General features: G+C 48.1%; 1 protein-coding gene across 2 annotated transcripts in view; it reads right to left on the reverse strand.

Moving 5' to 3' along the window:
* Positions 1-16,970, reverse strand: part of KCNB1 (potassium voltage-gated channel subfamily B member 1) — a 119,017-nt gene that overhangs the window by 10,588 nt on the left and 91,459 nt on the right.

Below are 16,970 nucleotides of genomic sequence, written 5' to 3' on the forward strand. Positions count from 1 at the left end.
TGGAACTATGTGCCTTTGAGGGCTAAAGACCTTAGCTTAGCTACCTTCGAGTGCCCTGGATCAAGAAGAGGGCTTGGCCCAGAGAAAGGGCTCAATGGATATATGTTGAAATTAATGGAATCTAGGCCAGTCTACAGACTGTGCAGGAAAGCAAACAGATGTAATCAATTGCTCTGAGGGTCTTTTTTTTTTTTTTTTTTCCAAAAATACAAATCCAATCACACTACTCCTTTGCTTAATAAATCTCCAGGGCTCCTCATGAAAAAATCCAACCCCCTAAACCTGTCTATTGGGTCCCCTATACCTGTCTTACTTTTGTAGATTTTTCCCTTTCTCTTCCTCTGACCCTGCTAAGTGGGAAAGGGGGGCCTGGTCACCGTGGTTGTATTATTTGATCCTGGCTGCCACTGATCAGAGCACGAAGTTTGGATAAAAAATCTAGGCGGAGCCAATCTGTATACTGGGGCTTAGCCAACCTACCTTTGAGAAATTTGAGCTCAGGAACCCAGGCAGTGAGTGGGTTACAGGAGGGTGAGTCCCTGAATTAAATGTTAAGTAGAATCTAGGCTTGAATCAGCTTCATGATAAGCCCAATCCTCAAGCAACTGTCTCCCAAATGTAGGGGACAGAGATGCCATAAAAACATCAGAGAAAGCTGAACCTTAGCCTAGGCATGGTGGCTTACATTTGTAATCCCAACACTTTGGGAGGCTAAGGTGGGGGAACTGCTTGAGCCCAGGAGTTTGAGACCAGCCTGGTCAACACAGTGAGACCCTGTCTCTACAAAAAATAAAAAATCTGCTGGATGTGTTGGCACATGTCTATAGTCCCAGCTACTTGGAAGGCTGAGGCAGGAGAATCTCTTGAGCCCAAGGAGGTTGAGGCTGCTGTGAGCCATGACCACACCACTGCACTCCAGCCTGGGTGACAGAGAGAGAAACCCTGTCTCAAAAGAAAACAAAAGAAAAAGGAAAAAAAAAGAAAGAAACGAAATTAGCCGGGCATAGCGGCTGCACCTGTATTCCCAGCTACTTGGGAGGTGAGGCAGGAGAATCGCTTGAGCCCGGGAGGCAGAGGTTGCAGTGAGCCGAGATCGCACCACTGCACTCCAGCCTGGGCGACAGAGTGAGACTCCATCTCAAAAAACAAACAAACAAACAAACAAAAGAAAAAGACAAAGAAAGCTGAACCTTCAAGAAAAGGCAGAGAATGAAGGGAAGGTGCAGATGAAGGAGGAGTGGGGACCACAGGAGGGCCATAGCAAGGTGCAGAGGGCAGCAGTTAAGAGCTGAGGCACTGGTGTCAGCCTGTTTGAGGTTCAAGCCTCAGCTCTCTGCCATTTCCTTACATTGAGCAAGTTATTTAACCTCTCTAAGCCCCAGTTTCCTCATCTAGAAAATGGGCTGATAACAGTATCTACCTCAGAGAACTGCTGTGAAGATGAAATGTGTTAGCACAGGCAAAATGCTAGGACAGCTTCTAGCAGCACATGGTGAGTGTCTAATAGATGCCAGCTGTCATCACAGGGGAAATCTCAGCCCACATCACCCCATCCACTCAGATCACCCAGTCTTGGGGTGGCCCAGTCTCGGTCTTTGCCTTCTGTCCTTGTTCTGAGACTGTCTGCTGTATCCTGTAAGTCAACCCAATGCTGCATGGGTGAGTGTGAGAGGTTTCTGGCCCTGCAATGAATCCCCAGGAAGGACACATGGTTGTCAAGTCCTTCTCATTTTGACTCTGACCCCTCTCTCTGGCCACTCCTGCCACGGGTTCTCAAAATTCACGCTCCTCTAGTCACACACTATCATTGGTCAATTCTGTATGTCCAAGCTTCTTGCTCACTGTCTGGTGAATTCCAATCCATCTTTTCAAATCCAGCCCACGCGACTCCTTCCCTCTGGAGTTCTCCCTGCTTTCCCCAGGCAGGGTTGACTGCTCCATCCTTGGGTTTCCTCACCATTTTACCATACCTTGGGGATACTTACCACTCATATCCCATCACAGATGTGCGTGTGTGTGTGCATGCGTGTGCGCGTGCGTGCGCGTGTGTGCGTGCGTGTGCGTGCGTGTGTGTGCATGCACGTGAGTGAGTGTGCTTATTGCTGCTCAGAATCAGTCAGCACTGGGAGGATGGGGATGGGTTCTGAGGTTTATCTGTGGGCCCCCAGCACCTGACCCAGGGTGGGACACCTAACAGGCGCTCCCCACGTATTTGTTGGCTGTTGCTCAAGTTCATGGAGCTAGAAGTAGAAGGGTCAGGACCAGAATTCAGTTGTTGTTGTTGTTTTAAGAGACAGTGTCTTTCTCTGTTGCGCAAGCTAGAGTGCAATGGTTTAATCATAGCTTACTGCAGCCTCAAACTCCCATGCTCAAGCAATTCTCCCACCTCAGCCTCCCAAGTAGCTAGGACTGCAGGAGAGTACAATCAAGCCCAACTAATTTTTAACTTTTTTTGTAATGATGGGGTCTCACTTTGTTGCCCAGACTGGTCTGGAACTCCTGGGCTCAAGCTATCCTCCTGCCTTGGCCTCCCAAAGCACTGGGATTACAGGTGTGAGCCACTGCACTGGCCTGGGAAATATTTCTTGGTCATCTACTCTGCGTGAGGCACTAGGCTAGACACTTGGGATGCCACAGGGGGCAAGAGAGTGCCAGTGCCCTGATGGGCCAGCTCTGAAGATGAAAGGGAATGTTCTGAGGTGTGGTGCCTCCCCAGCCTCAGGGGTTCTATAACTTCTGATTTTTTTTCTGTAGTTAAGTCTGACACATCCTATGTTTAAAAAAATAGGTTTTGAGTTTCTTGATTTGCACCCATTGAAAAAGAAATATTCTGTAATATTTTATAAAATGAAATGTTTGAGGCCGGGTGCGGTGGCTCATACCTGTAATCCCAGCACTTTGGGAGGCCGAGACAGGTGGATCACCTGAGGTCAGGAGTTCAAGACCAGCCTGGCCAACGTGGTGAAACCCCGTCTCTACTAAAAATACAAAAAATTAGCCAACCATGGTGGCAGGCGGCTGTAATCCCAGCTACTCGGGAGGCTGAGGCAGGAAAATCGCTTGAACCTGGGAGGTGGGGGTGGCGGTGAGCCGAGATCATGCCATTGCACTTCAGCCTGGGCAACAAGAGCGAAACTCTGGCTCAAAAATAAATAAAATAAAACGTTTGATATATACAAAAGTAGACCTAATTTATATATATATATATATATATATATATTTTTTTTTTTTTTTTTTTTTTTTTTTTTTGAGACGGAGTCTTGCTCTGCCGCCCAGGCTGGGGTGCAGTGGCCGGATCTCAGCTCACTGCAAGCTCCGCCTCCCGGGTTTACGCCATTCTCCTGCCTCAGCCTCCCGAGTAGCTGGGACTACAGGCGCCCGCCACCTCGCCCGGCTAGTTTTTTGTATTTTTTAGTAGAGACGGGGTTTCACCATGTTAGCCAGGATGGTCTCGATCTCCTGACCTCGTGATCCGCCCATCTCGGCCTCCCAAAGTGCTGGGATTACAGGCTTGAGCCACCGCGCCCGGCCTAATTTATATATAATTTATGAACCATAATCAAACGAACACCTAGAACCCACCACCCAAATGGAGAGACAGAATAGGCAGCAGTAACACTGACACTTCCTTTGTGTCCTTCCCACTCCAGAGACAACCTCTGTGTGCAGTTTTTCATCCCTTGGTTTCTCTGTATGATTTTCAATAAGAATGTATGGGTCCCTAAATTGTCATTTTGTTGCGCTATTTTTTTTTTTTTTTTTTTTAAGAGAGAGAGTCTCCCTCTGTGGCCCAGGCTAGAGTGCAGTGGTGCAATCACAGCTCAAATGCCTAGGCTCAAACGATCCTCCTGCCTTAGCCTCCCAGGAAACTTGGACTACAGGCACATGCTACCATGCCTGGCTATCCTGTGTAGAGATGGGGTCTTACTATGTTGCCCAGGCTGGTCTTGAACTCCTGGCCTCAAGCAATCCTCCCACCAGGGCCCACAAAGTGCTAGGATTATAAGCGTGAGCCACTGCTCCTAGACTTCCCTCAGTTTTGACGCTATACTGTATGTATTTTGCTACTTGTATCACTCTTTCCTTAATGGTAAAAACAAAAAATCAAAAAAGCCTACTCACCTTCTTTGTTTCATTTTAGCTTTATTCTAAGAAATAATATGCAAAATTGCTGATTTTTCATGCCAGGGCTATATGTATTAAATATTCACCAAAATAAATATGTGATTGTTGGAATAACATCTTGGCAGCACACTTTTTAGCGCTCCTGTGTTGAGGTGAGGAGTGTGGGTCCTGGAGTTGAAATTCTAGCTCTTGCCATTCATTGGTGGGATGGCCTTGGGCATCCAAATGTTCACTGCCACAGTTTCCTTATTTGTAAAATGAGGACATACTAGTGGTTTTTAAGGGGATGATTTTTACTCCTAGGGGACACTTGGCAATTTTGGCAGAAATTTTTGGTCATTACAACTGGTGGGGGGGTGCTCCCGACATCTTGGGGGTGGAGGTCTGAGATGTCACTAAATGCCCTACAATGCACAGGACAGCCCCCATGGCAAAGAATGATCCAGCCCGAAATGCCATTAGTACTGAGGTTGAGAAACTCTGGGACATGCCAATAGTCAGCCCCTCACAATTGTGGAGTTGGGGACACGGACTGGGTCAGAGAGGTCAGTCAGTGGGCTTTGGGCTGAGCCCTACAGGAAGCTGCTCTTGTCTGGCGACTTCTGGCAGGAGGGCGCCTGCACAGGGAGGAATGGATTCCCGGGGAGTCTGTTCCTTTAAGAGCTGGGAGGTCCTATTTTCCCCCAGAGGCTAGCAGGAGAAGCCTGCTTTGGTTTCTAACCCCCAGACAACTCCAGGGAAGGCCCACATAATTGATGTTCTGATGACAGATGCATGAATTATGCACCCAGCTATTGTCCAGACCTAAGGCAGGCACCCACTTTGTACTGAGACTGCCCTCCCTCTCCCCATCCCTCAGCCCAAGGAGGCCTAGGAAACGAGCAAAGCAGGGGCAGGGGCCCTACTGGACCCCAAGGTGTGGGGGTAGGGGGGAGTGCCTGCTGCTCAGGGTTGGGTTGGGAGGTTCGAAGCATACCTGGCGTCTGTCTGTGTGAATGTGCATCACACAGCATGTGCGGTAATGCAGTGTGGGGGTCTCCCCTGACCCACTCCTCCCGGCCCCACCTGCAAGACCTTTTTCTTTTCCAGACTCAATGAGGCCCTTAGAGTTAGGGCCACACTTCCTGCCTGGGGAACTTCCCAACGTGAGTTAAGCCCTCTGTGCCTCAGTTTCCCCATCTGTAAGACGGGGATCATTGCAAGACTGCAGTGAGAATTCAATGAATTCAAAATGCCCTTAGCTAGTGGCACAGTTACTTTAAACTTTAATAGTATTTATTTCTCCACATTTCTTTACATTTATTTATAAGCTGATTTTGGACTTGAGTTTGAGTCCCAGGGCTATTAATCCCCAGCTGTGTGGCTTTGGACAAGTCACTCCCCCTCTCTGAGCCTCTGTTTCCTTTTCTCTAAAATGAAGATGAAGGTAACTGAGCACTTGACACCTAAAAGCTACCTAATATATAATGTTATTAAACTATTATTCAGGGCCAGGCGTGGTGGCTCACCCCTGTAATCCTAGCACTTTGGGAGGCCGAGGTGGGCGGATCACCTGAGGTCAGGAGTTCAAGACCAGCCTGGCCAATATGGTGAAACCCATCTCTACTAACTATACAAAAATTAGCCAGGTGTGGGGGCGCCTTTAATCCCAGCTACCTGGGAGGCTGAGGCAGGAGAAACACTTGAACCCAGGAGGCGGAGACTGCAGTGAGCTGAGATCGAGCCACTGCACTCCAGCCTGGGTGACAAGAGGGAAACTCCGTCTCAAATAAATAAATTATTATTCAGATAATTTATGGTCAGCCCCACCCCTAACCTCTGTGCTGGTTGCTTTTGGAACCAGGAGTAGGTGTATAGACCCCAGTGACTGCCTAAGGCAGCATGCATCCTCTAAATAGCTTGTGGACCCAGATGGACTGTGTTGATTTGGTTTCTGGGATAAGCCCCAGGAGTGGGGAACTGGCCACCACCTGGGAGTCCTCCCGGCCCCAGCTCAGGCCTGGACAGGCCTCTGCTTTTCTGGGATCTGAGCCCAGTTGGGCTTGGCAGAACTCCAGGAACCCGGGGAGCAGAGGCAGGAGCCAGTACCAGAGACTGGGAGGCTGTCCTCAAATTCCCTGTGAAGAGGTTCTGGATCCTGGAGCCTACCTGTCTGCACCAAATGGGAGAGGGGGCTTTGGTCCTCTGGGGGAAAAGATTGGCAGGTGGGGATCCCCAGGGTGGAATCCAGGAGTGCTGGAACCAGGCCCTCCTCATCCTAATTGTTGACTCTGGTGGTTGATCACAGAGAGGCCTAAGGTCTGTTTATCGTGGCCTCTGCACACTTCTCTGCTGTTCCAGGAAGGTGGATGAGGCACAGACTGGGGCACAGAAAAGGGCTCAAGCTCCCCGCTGGGAAGATGAGGAAACTCAAGCAGAGAATGGAAGAGACTTGCCCACAGTCACACAGCCCATTGCGGTCAATACTGTTCAGTAACACTAGAAGCTTTGGCAAGCTGGAAGCTGCACCTAGTGTTTAGGGCTTGCAAATTGCTCTTCATAAACATGCAGGTTTATAGCTGTGGTATTCATAATAGCCCCACAGTGGAAACAACCCAAATGTCCATCAACTGATGAGTGGATAAACAAAATGCAGCTATCCATACAATGGAATATTCTCATCCATAAAAAGGAATGAAGTGCTGATATTTGCTACGACACAGATGAACCGTGAAAACATTATGATAAGTGAGAGAAGTTAGACACAAAAAGCCACTTATATGATTCCACTTATATGAAATGTCCAGATAAAGCAAATCTATAGAGACAGAAAGTAGGTCAGTGGTTGCCAGGGTGGGAGATAGGGATTAACAGTTAATGAGCATAAAGGATCTCATTAGGATGAAAATGTTCTAAAAACTGATTTAGGGCAAAGGCTGCACAACTTGGTAAAATTTAATAAAAATTATCGAATCGTATGCTGGAAATGGGTGCGCATTGTATGATATGTAAAGTAAAGCCTCAATAAACTTATATAAAAAGTTGCTTTCCATAAACAGAAGCCCATTGCTTTTCTTTTCTTTCTTTTTGAGACAGAGTCTTGCTCTGTCACCCAGGCTGGAGTGCAATGTTGCGATCTCGACTCACTGCAACCTCTGCCTCCTGGGTTCAAGCGATTCTTGTGCCTCAGCCTCCTGAGTGACTGGGATTACAGGTCACTACGTCCAGCTAATTTTTGCATTTTTAACAGAGATAGGGTTTCACCATGTTAGCCAGGCTTGTCTTAAACTCCTGACCTCAGGTGATCCACCCGCCTTGGCCTCTCAAAGTGTTGGGATTACAGGCGTGAGCCACTGCACCGGGCCTTTTTTCTTTTTTTTTTTTTTGAGACAGGATCTCACTCTGTTGCCCAGGCTGGAGTGCAGGGGTGTGATCTTGGCTCACTGCAGCCTCAACCTCCCTTTTCGTATTTTTTGTAGAGATGGGGTTTTGCACGTTGCCCATGCTGGCCCATTGCTTTCCATCCCCACAACATATGGCTAGTTCAAAGGAGAGAATAAGAAGCTGAGCAAGCCACAGAGCTGCTGTAAGCCCTGCAGCGACTCCTCATTCTCTCAGTTAAGTTCCAGTTCCTGTGCATTTAGTTGGCATGTGCTTATTGAGCACTACTAAGTGCTATGCTAGTTGCTGAGGGTGCTGCATGAATAAGAAAGAAAATTTCCCAGCCTCATGGAACTGGTAGGGAGAGGCAGACCAAAAAAACCCAAAAATGTAAACCAGGAAAGAGGCAAGGTGATGTCAGATAGTGTTAGGTGCTGTGAGTTACGGAGAAAAGCAAACCAGGGGGATCGATGGAGAAGCACTAGGGGTGTCCACAGGAGGCCGAGTGGTCAAGGCAGGCCTCTCTTAGGAGGTGTCTGGTTGCTGAGACTTAAAAATAAGGAGTGTGTGTCATTCAAAGATGCGAACAGTCTAGGCAGAAGGCACAGCACGTATGAAAGCCTTGGGTGGGAATAAGCCTGGTATATCAAGCAACCCAAAGAAACTCAGTGTGGCTGGGGCTGCATGAGTGAGAGCGGGAGAGCGGGGTGAGCCTGATGAGATCTGAGGAAGAGATTTGGGCTTTATATTAAGATCACCTTTCTCCTCTCCCCTGACTATTTCCCCTATTCTCACCGTATTCCACACTGAATCCCGGAGAAACCACTCACAGTTGCCAAACTACACCACCATGGGTGCTTGCAGCTCTAGATCTTTGCTGTTCCCTCTGCCTGGAGTACCCTTCCTCCTACTCCAAACCCACTTCTTCTGGCTGCCTATTCAGGCCTCGGCTTTGGGGCCACTTGCCCCAGCTAGTCCTCTCTGGACCCCCGGTCTGCATTGGGTATATCATTTCTTTGAGCTCCCACAGCCCCTGCACATCTCTGATCACAGCCCTGGTGCTGCTGAGCTGAAATTGTTTTCTCCTTTCTGTCCCACACTAAAGTGTCAGCTCCATGAGGGCCTGGACTGGGTCAGTCTTGTCCACTGCCGTGTCCCCAGCTCCTGAAACAGTGCTTGGTACAGATGGGAGCGTCCTACATAGCTGACAAATGAATGAACAAACGGATAAAGAAAACCGAGGCTCAGAGAATGAAGCGACTTTTCCAGAGTCTCGCAACTTGTAAGCGGTAGTTCCAGACCCGCAGACTTGAACTCAGGTCTGTGGGTCTCCCCAAGACATTTTCAAGGACATAGGAGGAGGTGACTGCTGGCCCATCAAACCTTCGGTCCTTTTATGGTGCTTCCGCTTCCCCCAGCTTTAAGTGGGGATTATAGCTGGGAAGTTTTAATTAGAAGGGTCACTGGTGCAGATCCGATTAAGGGGATTGGGAGCAGTCTGATGGGGTTGCCCGCATCCCCTACAGGCAGTGGCTCCTGGCAGAGGATTGGTGAGACATTGGAGTCAGGAGCCTGCAGGGGGCGCTCGTGGGCTCAAAGGGACAGGAATCCCGTGCTTGTACAACAAAGGATGAAGGCAGAGGGCTTTGCCATGAGAAGAAAACAGTCTCAAAGATGGAAAGAGGATGCAGGGCCAATGTGGAGGGCGCCCTAGCCCTTATAACCCAGAGGCTTTGCGCTGGGAAGTTTATTTTTACTTGGTTGACCGAGTTTCAAAATTGGGAGATTTTACGTAAAAATCCAGATTTTCAGATTCTTTTGGAAAATTAGATGCTCTGTCTTCAGTCAACCTGCATTCCCAGTGGCAACCACTGGCTGGAGCTAAGGAATAGCAACCCCTTGGGACAGGGAACCGGCTGCCCAGTGTGCCACAGGCCCTTCACCTGTTTTGTGATCCGTTTCTGAGGCAGCTGGGTTTGCAGTCACTGACCCACCTGAGGCGATAATGAAGACAACACCTGCCATAGGGTGTGAAGAACTTTCCGGACAAGATCTGCATCGGACTCCACAAACCAGGAATATGGGGGTCACACGTGCTATACACTGCCCTATTCTGTTTCCCCATACCCAGGAGTCAGGAGTCAGGAGCCTGCAGGGGGCAGGCTAAGAGCTAAGAAGGATGAATAGGAAGTAACCAGGCAGAGTGAAGAGAAAAGCATTCCAGGCGGAGGGAACAGTGTGGGAAAGGCCCCATGGCAAGAATATAGTGGTTGCTAAGTCTGATCAATTCAAGTTCACCAACATCTGTGCATCCGTTCCATTCTCTCCACCTGCACAGCCCCCACCCTCCCGCATCAATACTTCTTTCTGGCCTCCCCAAAACCACTCTCTGGCCCACTATTGCAAAGACCACTAGCTGTCACCAATATCTGTTCTTCCCCTCTTCCACTGTCATAGAGTTTTAGCTGGACCCAGGGCTAACCAGAATAAAGACTACATTTCCCAGCTTCCCTTGCAGTTAGATGTGGCCATGTGATTAACATTGGCCAATGGAAGGTGAGCAGAAATAATACAAGCCCTGTCTCCTTTTCCTCCTTCTTGCTGGCTGGGAGGCAGATGTGCTGGGCAGAGCTGGAGCAACTGTCTTGGATCTGAGATGGAAGCGAATCCCAGCGCTAGACTGGCCCTTTACGGAAAAAGTTTGCTAGCTCCTGGTCTATCTCATAACATCCATCTTGTTTAAGTCACTCACTGTATTTTGGGGTCTTTGTTACAGCTGTTTAGTCTCTCCCTGCCTAACTCTCCAGCCTTCTCTTGTTCCATGATCCTCTCTGCCCTCTCCTCTCAGGTACATTAATCAGTAACCTTCCTTTGGTCGTTCATAGTCTCCACTATCTTCTTGCCACGGGGCCTTTCCCACAGTGTTCCCTCTGCCTGGAATGCTTTTCCCTTCACTCTGCCTGGTTACTTCCTACTCATCCTTTTTAGCTCAAGAGCACCTGTTCGAGGAAGCCATCCTTGACCTTCCTAACCAAGTCAAATCCCAATCACAGACTCTCATAGCACTATTATCCTTTTCTTCATAACACTGTTCAAGTTGCAATTTTGCAGTAATGTCCACCTCTGCAGACTGTAAGCAGTGTGAGGGCAGGGGTTATATCTGATTTTTCTCTATCTTGAATCCTTAGAGCACATAGTTGGTTTTCAATACATATCTATGCAACAAAGGATCTCATTTCATCCTGATAACAGTCCTACAGGCTGTGCTGTGCCTCCACCTGTTTCATAATTGGGGAAACTCAGGCTTAGAGGACAAATATCCAGAGGAACACTTAAGAAAATAATAGATGGCCAGGCATGGTGGTGCAGGCCTGTAATCCCAGCACTTTGGGAGGCCAAGGTGGGCAGATCACTTGAGGGCAGGAGTTTGAGACCATCCTGGCCAACAAGGTGAAACCTTGTCTTTACCAAAAATACAAAAATTAGTCAGGTGTGCTGGCATATGACTGTAATCCCAACTACTCGGGGGGCTGAGGCAAGAGAATCGCTTGAGCCTGGGAGGCAGAGTAGTGACACTGCACTCCAGCCTGGGCAACAGAACAAAATTCTGTCAAAAAAAAAAAAAAAAGAAGAAGAAGAAGAAACTAGTAGAGAAAGAGTTTAAATTGATGTTTACTAGACTTTGATGCCCTTCTTTATTTTAAAAAATATATATACTTGGGACCTTTCTTATCCTAGTATCCTGGGGTCTGGTTTTTAACTTATGCCTTCACTTGAACCGTCTCCCTGAGGTAACTGCACTCTTCTTAACAAGCCCTGGGTTGGGCAACGTCTTCCTAACAGGCCAGCCAGGTTCCCACAAGCCTCTCCAAAGGCAGGAATTCTGGGAGGTGGTGATGTCACCATCTCGTGCCCACCTGAGGACAATGGTCTCTGGTGGAGGAGGAGGAGGGACTCAAAACTGATCCCTGCAGAGGGAAGAGAGGATGAGGAGGCTTGTCTCTGGAGGGGAGAAATGCGGGACAGTGTGCTCCCTGCCTGGGTGATTGCCAATTCCCTATATTTGCCGAGGACATGAGCAGTTGAGGGAGGAACTGTCAGTGTTAACTGTGATGAATGGCATGGGTCCATTCCTGTTGTTAAGAGCAATGTATTGAATGAAAAATGAGGAGTGCAGGAAGTGTTAGGCAAGGACAGTGTCCCCAGGTTCTGCCGGCCACAAACCAGTTCCCTTGTCCTCTGAGTCTGGCAGGAGGGGAATTGGGGAGGGTAGTCTCTGAGAGCTTGACCAAGGTGGCTGGGGTTGCTAATGGAAGCTAATTACGTGAGTCTGGAGAGATGCTGGGGTTAGGTGCTACTCTGGCTAATGTCAGAATAATGGCTCTGTGAGTGGTCTTTTTTTGATAATAGCCAGATTTTCTGGTTAATGTCCAATCTACTTTTTGAAAGAGACATTTGGGCGGCTTAACAATAGATCTTTCTCATCTATTATGAAATTATAGCAGTTTAGTCTCACTAGAGATTCATATAGAGGTGAAATGGACACGTGGGTAGTCTGGAGACCTACTTTTAATTCTGGCTGGGCATCCTTAGGCAAGTGTCATCACATCTCTGATCTTTCTCATGCAGGATCCACTGAGAGTCTGGGTCTCCAGTACAGTTCCTTTCTAGGTGGCAAGGATCTAGTGGCTCTACCATCTCAATAGGTGGCCTCCAGTCTTGCCAAGGCAGAGGAAGGGACAGTGTGGACAAGTCACACTTGCTCTTAAATGCCTGCACCCAAAAGTGATACACATAATTCCCTCCCTCAATAGTGAGGCCTCTGGTCTCTTACTGTGTCCTCCAGGGGGACACAGTAAGTGCTTTGAAACTTACAAAATGCTTTATAACAGGCTAAGGAGATGGTCCCCAGTATGGGTGTGTGCAAAATATGATACACTGGAGTGCAGAAACAAATGACTGGCATTTCTACCCTTTACTGTAAACCAAACAAACAAAACAAGAAATCAAGTTTTCCTGATGTTAAGTCCACGAATTAACGTCGGGATCTTTGTTCACGCCGTATGTCAGGAAGCCTTGGAGAAAGGAGAAGTGCCCTGGGGGAAGAGTAGGGGTGCTTCAGCTTAGCGGGGTCGGCAAGGAAGCCGTCACATTTTTGTCTGATGGCCACAATGCCACGTATGTGTGTCTGGGGTGGACAGACTTCTAGCACTCATGGGTGTCTGGTTCCAGTCTTCTTCCTGGGCATAATGTCTATTTCCTAGAGGCAGTGGGGCGGAGATATCTGGTTCTGCATGGCCTCTGTGTGGATACTGGCAGAGGCATTTAAGAGTGGGTGTGAGTTCTTCACACACAAACTTTGATGGGTAAAGTCAAGAGATTGTGGATTTGTTCATTATTGTAGCACAATCTAGCATCTTCTGACTAATTCATCTGGTCGAGTCAGATTACAGATTCTATTCTCTGATTTTAAGCTAACTAGTCCTCTCAGACAAAGATGAATGGCTTACAAAGATCCTGGAAAACGGGCATGGTGGCTCACACCTACGATCCCAGCACTTTGGGAGGCTGAGATGGGAGGATCACTTAAGGCCAGGAGTTCGAGACCAGCGTGGGGAACATAGTGAGACCTTCCCTCCCCCCCAGTCTCTAAAGAAATAAAAATAAAACATAAAGATCCTGGTAAAGCCACAAGGGTTTGGGGGTAGTATTAGTAATGGCAACACAGGAGAACATCAAGATAGTGGCTGAACTGAAGCTTCCCCCACCCGGTGGTCCGAGCCCTTTGGCAGTGACAGCACGAAGTTAAAAATAATGATGATCTCATCAGATCTGACAAGAGGTTGGCCAGAAAAGGGTTGAAATGATCAGGAAGACTCTTTGTATGTGAATTTTCATCTACTGTCTTTTACAGTGAGCCCTATTTTCATTCATTCATCAAAGAAAGAAGGCAGGATAAATGAAATTTGATAAGGAATGAACGAGCTGGATCCAGGGGGAGGGAGGCACTAGAATGCGTTGGTTAAGAACCGGGACTTACATTTTCATCTGTTTCCTAATTTTCCAGCTGTGAGGCCTTGGATAAGTTTCTCAACCTTCCTGAGCCTCCATTTCTTCATCTGTGCAACGGGGACCACCAGGGTTCCTCCCTCACTGGGTTGTCATATGGGAATTCAATGAGAGAATGCATGTGGTACCTGGCATGCAATAAGGCCTCGATGAATGTCAGATGTTCGTTTGTTTCAAAGCCGTGAGGAGTACTTCGCCTTGATATCAGGAAGACTGTTCTAATGGCGGGAGCTGTTACAATGAGCTATTGTTGTTATTCAATAGAGGGAGGCCAAAGAGAAGGGTGGAATCAGCAAGACCTGGAATCAAATCTTGCCCCTGACATTTACTGGCTGTTTGAATTTACACAAGGAACTTCATCTCCCTGAGCTTCAGTTTCCTCATCTATAAAAAGGGACTATTAATACCTACATGGTCAGATTCTTTTTTTTTTTTTTTTTTTTTGAGACGGAGTCTCGCTTTGTCGCCCAGGCTGGAGTGCAGTGGCCGGATCTCAGCTCACTGCAAGCTCCGCCTCCCGGGTTTACGCCATTCTCCTGCCTCAGCCTCCCGAGTAGCTGGGACTACAGGCGCCCACCACCTCGCCCGGCTAGTTTTTTGTATTTTTTAGTAGAGACGGGGTTTCACCATATTAGCCAGGATGGTCTCGATCTCCTGACCTCGTGATCCGCCCGTCTCGGCCTCCCAAAGTGCTGGGATTACAGGCTTGAGCCACCGCGCCCGGCCCATGGTCAGATTCTTATAAGGATTTGTCTCATTCATTCATTCATTCATTCATTCATGTGGGGATGTGCCAGGTAATCCTTTAGGCCCTGGTGATACTGCAGTAAACAATTCAGGCAAAAATCCCAGTTTGCACGGAGCTGAGGGTTTTATAGAGGGAAGGGGCACACAGTGCACAGTAATAAGTCAACAGGATCATTTCAGGCTATGATAATTGCTATGAAAAAATGAAGCTGGTCAGGGGAAAGAGAATGACTATGAGACGGTTTACTTTAGCTGGGGTGATCAAGGAGGACCTCCTTGTGGAGGTGACATTTGAGCTGAGACCTGAATGATAAGGAGGAGTGGGCCACATGACCATCAGTGGGAAAAGCATTCCAGGCAGAGGGAACAGTAAGTGCAAAGGCCCTGAGGTAAGAATGTGTTTGGCAGGTGTGGTTGAAGTAGGGTAAGTGGAGGGGAGAGTAAGGAATGTGGTAAGGGGGACAGACCTTAGGGTGCCTCTAGGCCACACACAATGGGTGCAGAACATGCTATTTTTATTAGTATCATTAGCAGCAGTCTTCCTCTGACTCCCTTTTTCGTCCCCCACTAAGGATCTCCTTTGGAAAATAAGGACATCCATTCTTGTGGTTCTCCTGGAAGATTCCTTCAGTTATTCAGCTGTTCCACATGAAAACATTCAGGGCAGCAACACTCCAAGTCCTTGGTCTGGTTGTTGAAGGGGAGGTTGACTCATTAGAATGTAAGGAATAATTGCATTAATTGTCCAGGAAAGTGACAAGGAGGTGACTCTGGTCATGCAATTTTGAGCTTTGGCTTCAACCTTTGGGGGCCTCGCCCTGCCACCTCACATTCTCTCAATTCTTGAGGCTAAGGGGTGAGATCTCTAGGGGCCTCGGGCCACTTTGAGGACAGCCATGTGTGCAAGGACAAGTCTTCATATTCTACTCTTTCACCGAATCCTGATTTTCAACTGGCTTCTATGACTACTTTGCTTAAAGATCACACCGCCAAGCCTCAGCCTCCCCTGCAGCTAGATGGAGGTCACATGCTTGGATCTGGTCAATAAGATGGGAGTGGGAGTGTTGTGTGGGACTTCCAGAATCTCTTTTTTTGTTTTTTTTTTGTATTATTATTATTATTATTATTATTATTATTATTATTATTTTGAGATGGAGTCTCACTCTCTCGCCCAAGCTGGAGTGCAGTGGCACAATCTTGGCTCACTACAAACTCTGCCTCCCAGGCTCAAGCGATTCTCTGCCTCAGTAGCTGGGATTACAGGTGCGCAACACCATGGATGTAATCAGTAGCTGGGATTACAGGTGCACAGCACCATGGATGTAATCAGTAGCTGGGATTACAGGTGCGCACTCTTGAGTAGCTGGGATTACAGGTGCGCACCACCATGCCTGGCTAATTTTTTTGTATTTTAGTAGAGACGGGGTTTCACCATGAGCCACGGCACCAAGCCCCAGAATTTTTTTAAAGCAGGGAAGGCTGCCTCCTCTTTTTAGATCTTCCTCTATCCTGCTGCCAGGGATGATTACATGATTGCTGGAACTCTAGCAGCCACTGAGAGTCATGAGACTGAAAACCCCGCTCTGGGAAAAGCAGAGCAGAATGGTGGAATGAGGCCGGGGCCATGATAACTTTATAGAGCCATGGTACTAGTTCTGGACTATTTTCATGTGGACTGATGAGAGAAATATACTTCTCTCCCTGTCTCTCTTTGTTATAGCAGCCAGGCCTAGATTCTAATCAGCACCACAAAGGTTAGCCCAGTAATTCTGCAGTATATGGAGAATACAGAGTACAACTTACACATGGACTGCCAACCCATCTGATAGTAACACAGGCAAAAAGACACCGGTTGCCCAGAATAACATAGCAATGGAACAAGTTGCTATGAACACAACTCCACTCCATGGAGCTTGAGTAGTTCCCTGTGTCCTTAACCAGCTCCACTCCACACCCTTCCTTCCTTCCCTTTCCGGACTCTCAGGAGACTCTCATTTTCCTGTTCTAAGAGATCAACAGAGACCTCCGCACCTTCTCGTTTGCTGTTCCCTGGGCCTGGCCTGGAGAAACGTTTTCCCGTCACCTCCCCTGCCCCTTCACCAATTTGCTTTCTTCCTTCTTTCAGGACTCAGTAGCAATGTCACCAGCTTTTCCTAGACTGAATTAAGTTGAGTCAGGCCTTTGATTGCCCTGTCACAGCAGTCTTTGTGAAATCAGGTTTCATCACTGTCCTTCTTAAAGTCCTCCAGTGGTGTCCTGCTGCACTCGAAACAAGGTCCAAACTCTTATGGAGGCTGCAGAGCCCTGCCTGACTTGGCCCATGTTGCCCTCTCTGATCTCTTTTCCTCTGTGCTCTCCCACACGGTCACTCCCTTCCAGCCACACTGGCCACCTGTTTGCTCTTCCACATGCCAAGCCCACTCCTGCCTCAGGACCTTTGCACTTGCTGTTTCTCTGTCTTGAACGTCCTCATCCCAGATTGTCTGTGACTGGCTCCTTCTTATCCCTCACATTCTCTCCTTAGAGAGGCTGTCCCTCACTGCCTGATTAAAAATAACCTCTTCCGGCTGGGCGTGGTGGCTCACGCCTGTAATCCCAGCACTTTGGGAGGCCGAGGTGGGTGGATCATGAGGTGAGGAGATCGAGACCATCCTGGCTAACATGGTGAA

This window comes from Macaca mulatta, chromosome 10 (genome assembly GCF_049350105.2).
Source record: "Macaca mulatta isolate MMU2019108-1 chromosome 10, T2T-MMU8v2.0, whole genome shotgun sequence".
In the NCBI taxonomy this organism is placed as follows: Eukaryota; Metazoa; Chordata; class Mammalia; order Primates; family Cercopithecidae; genus Macaca; species Macaca mulatta.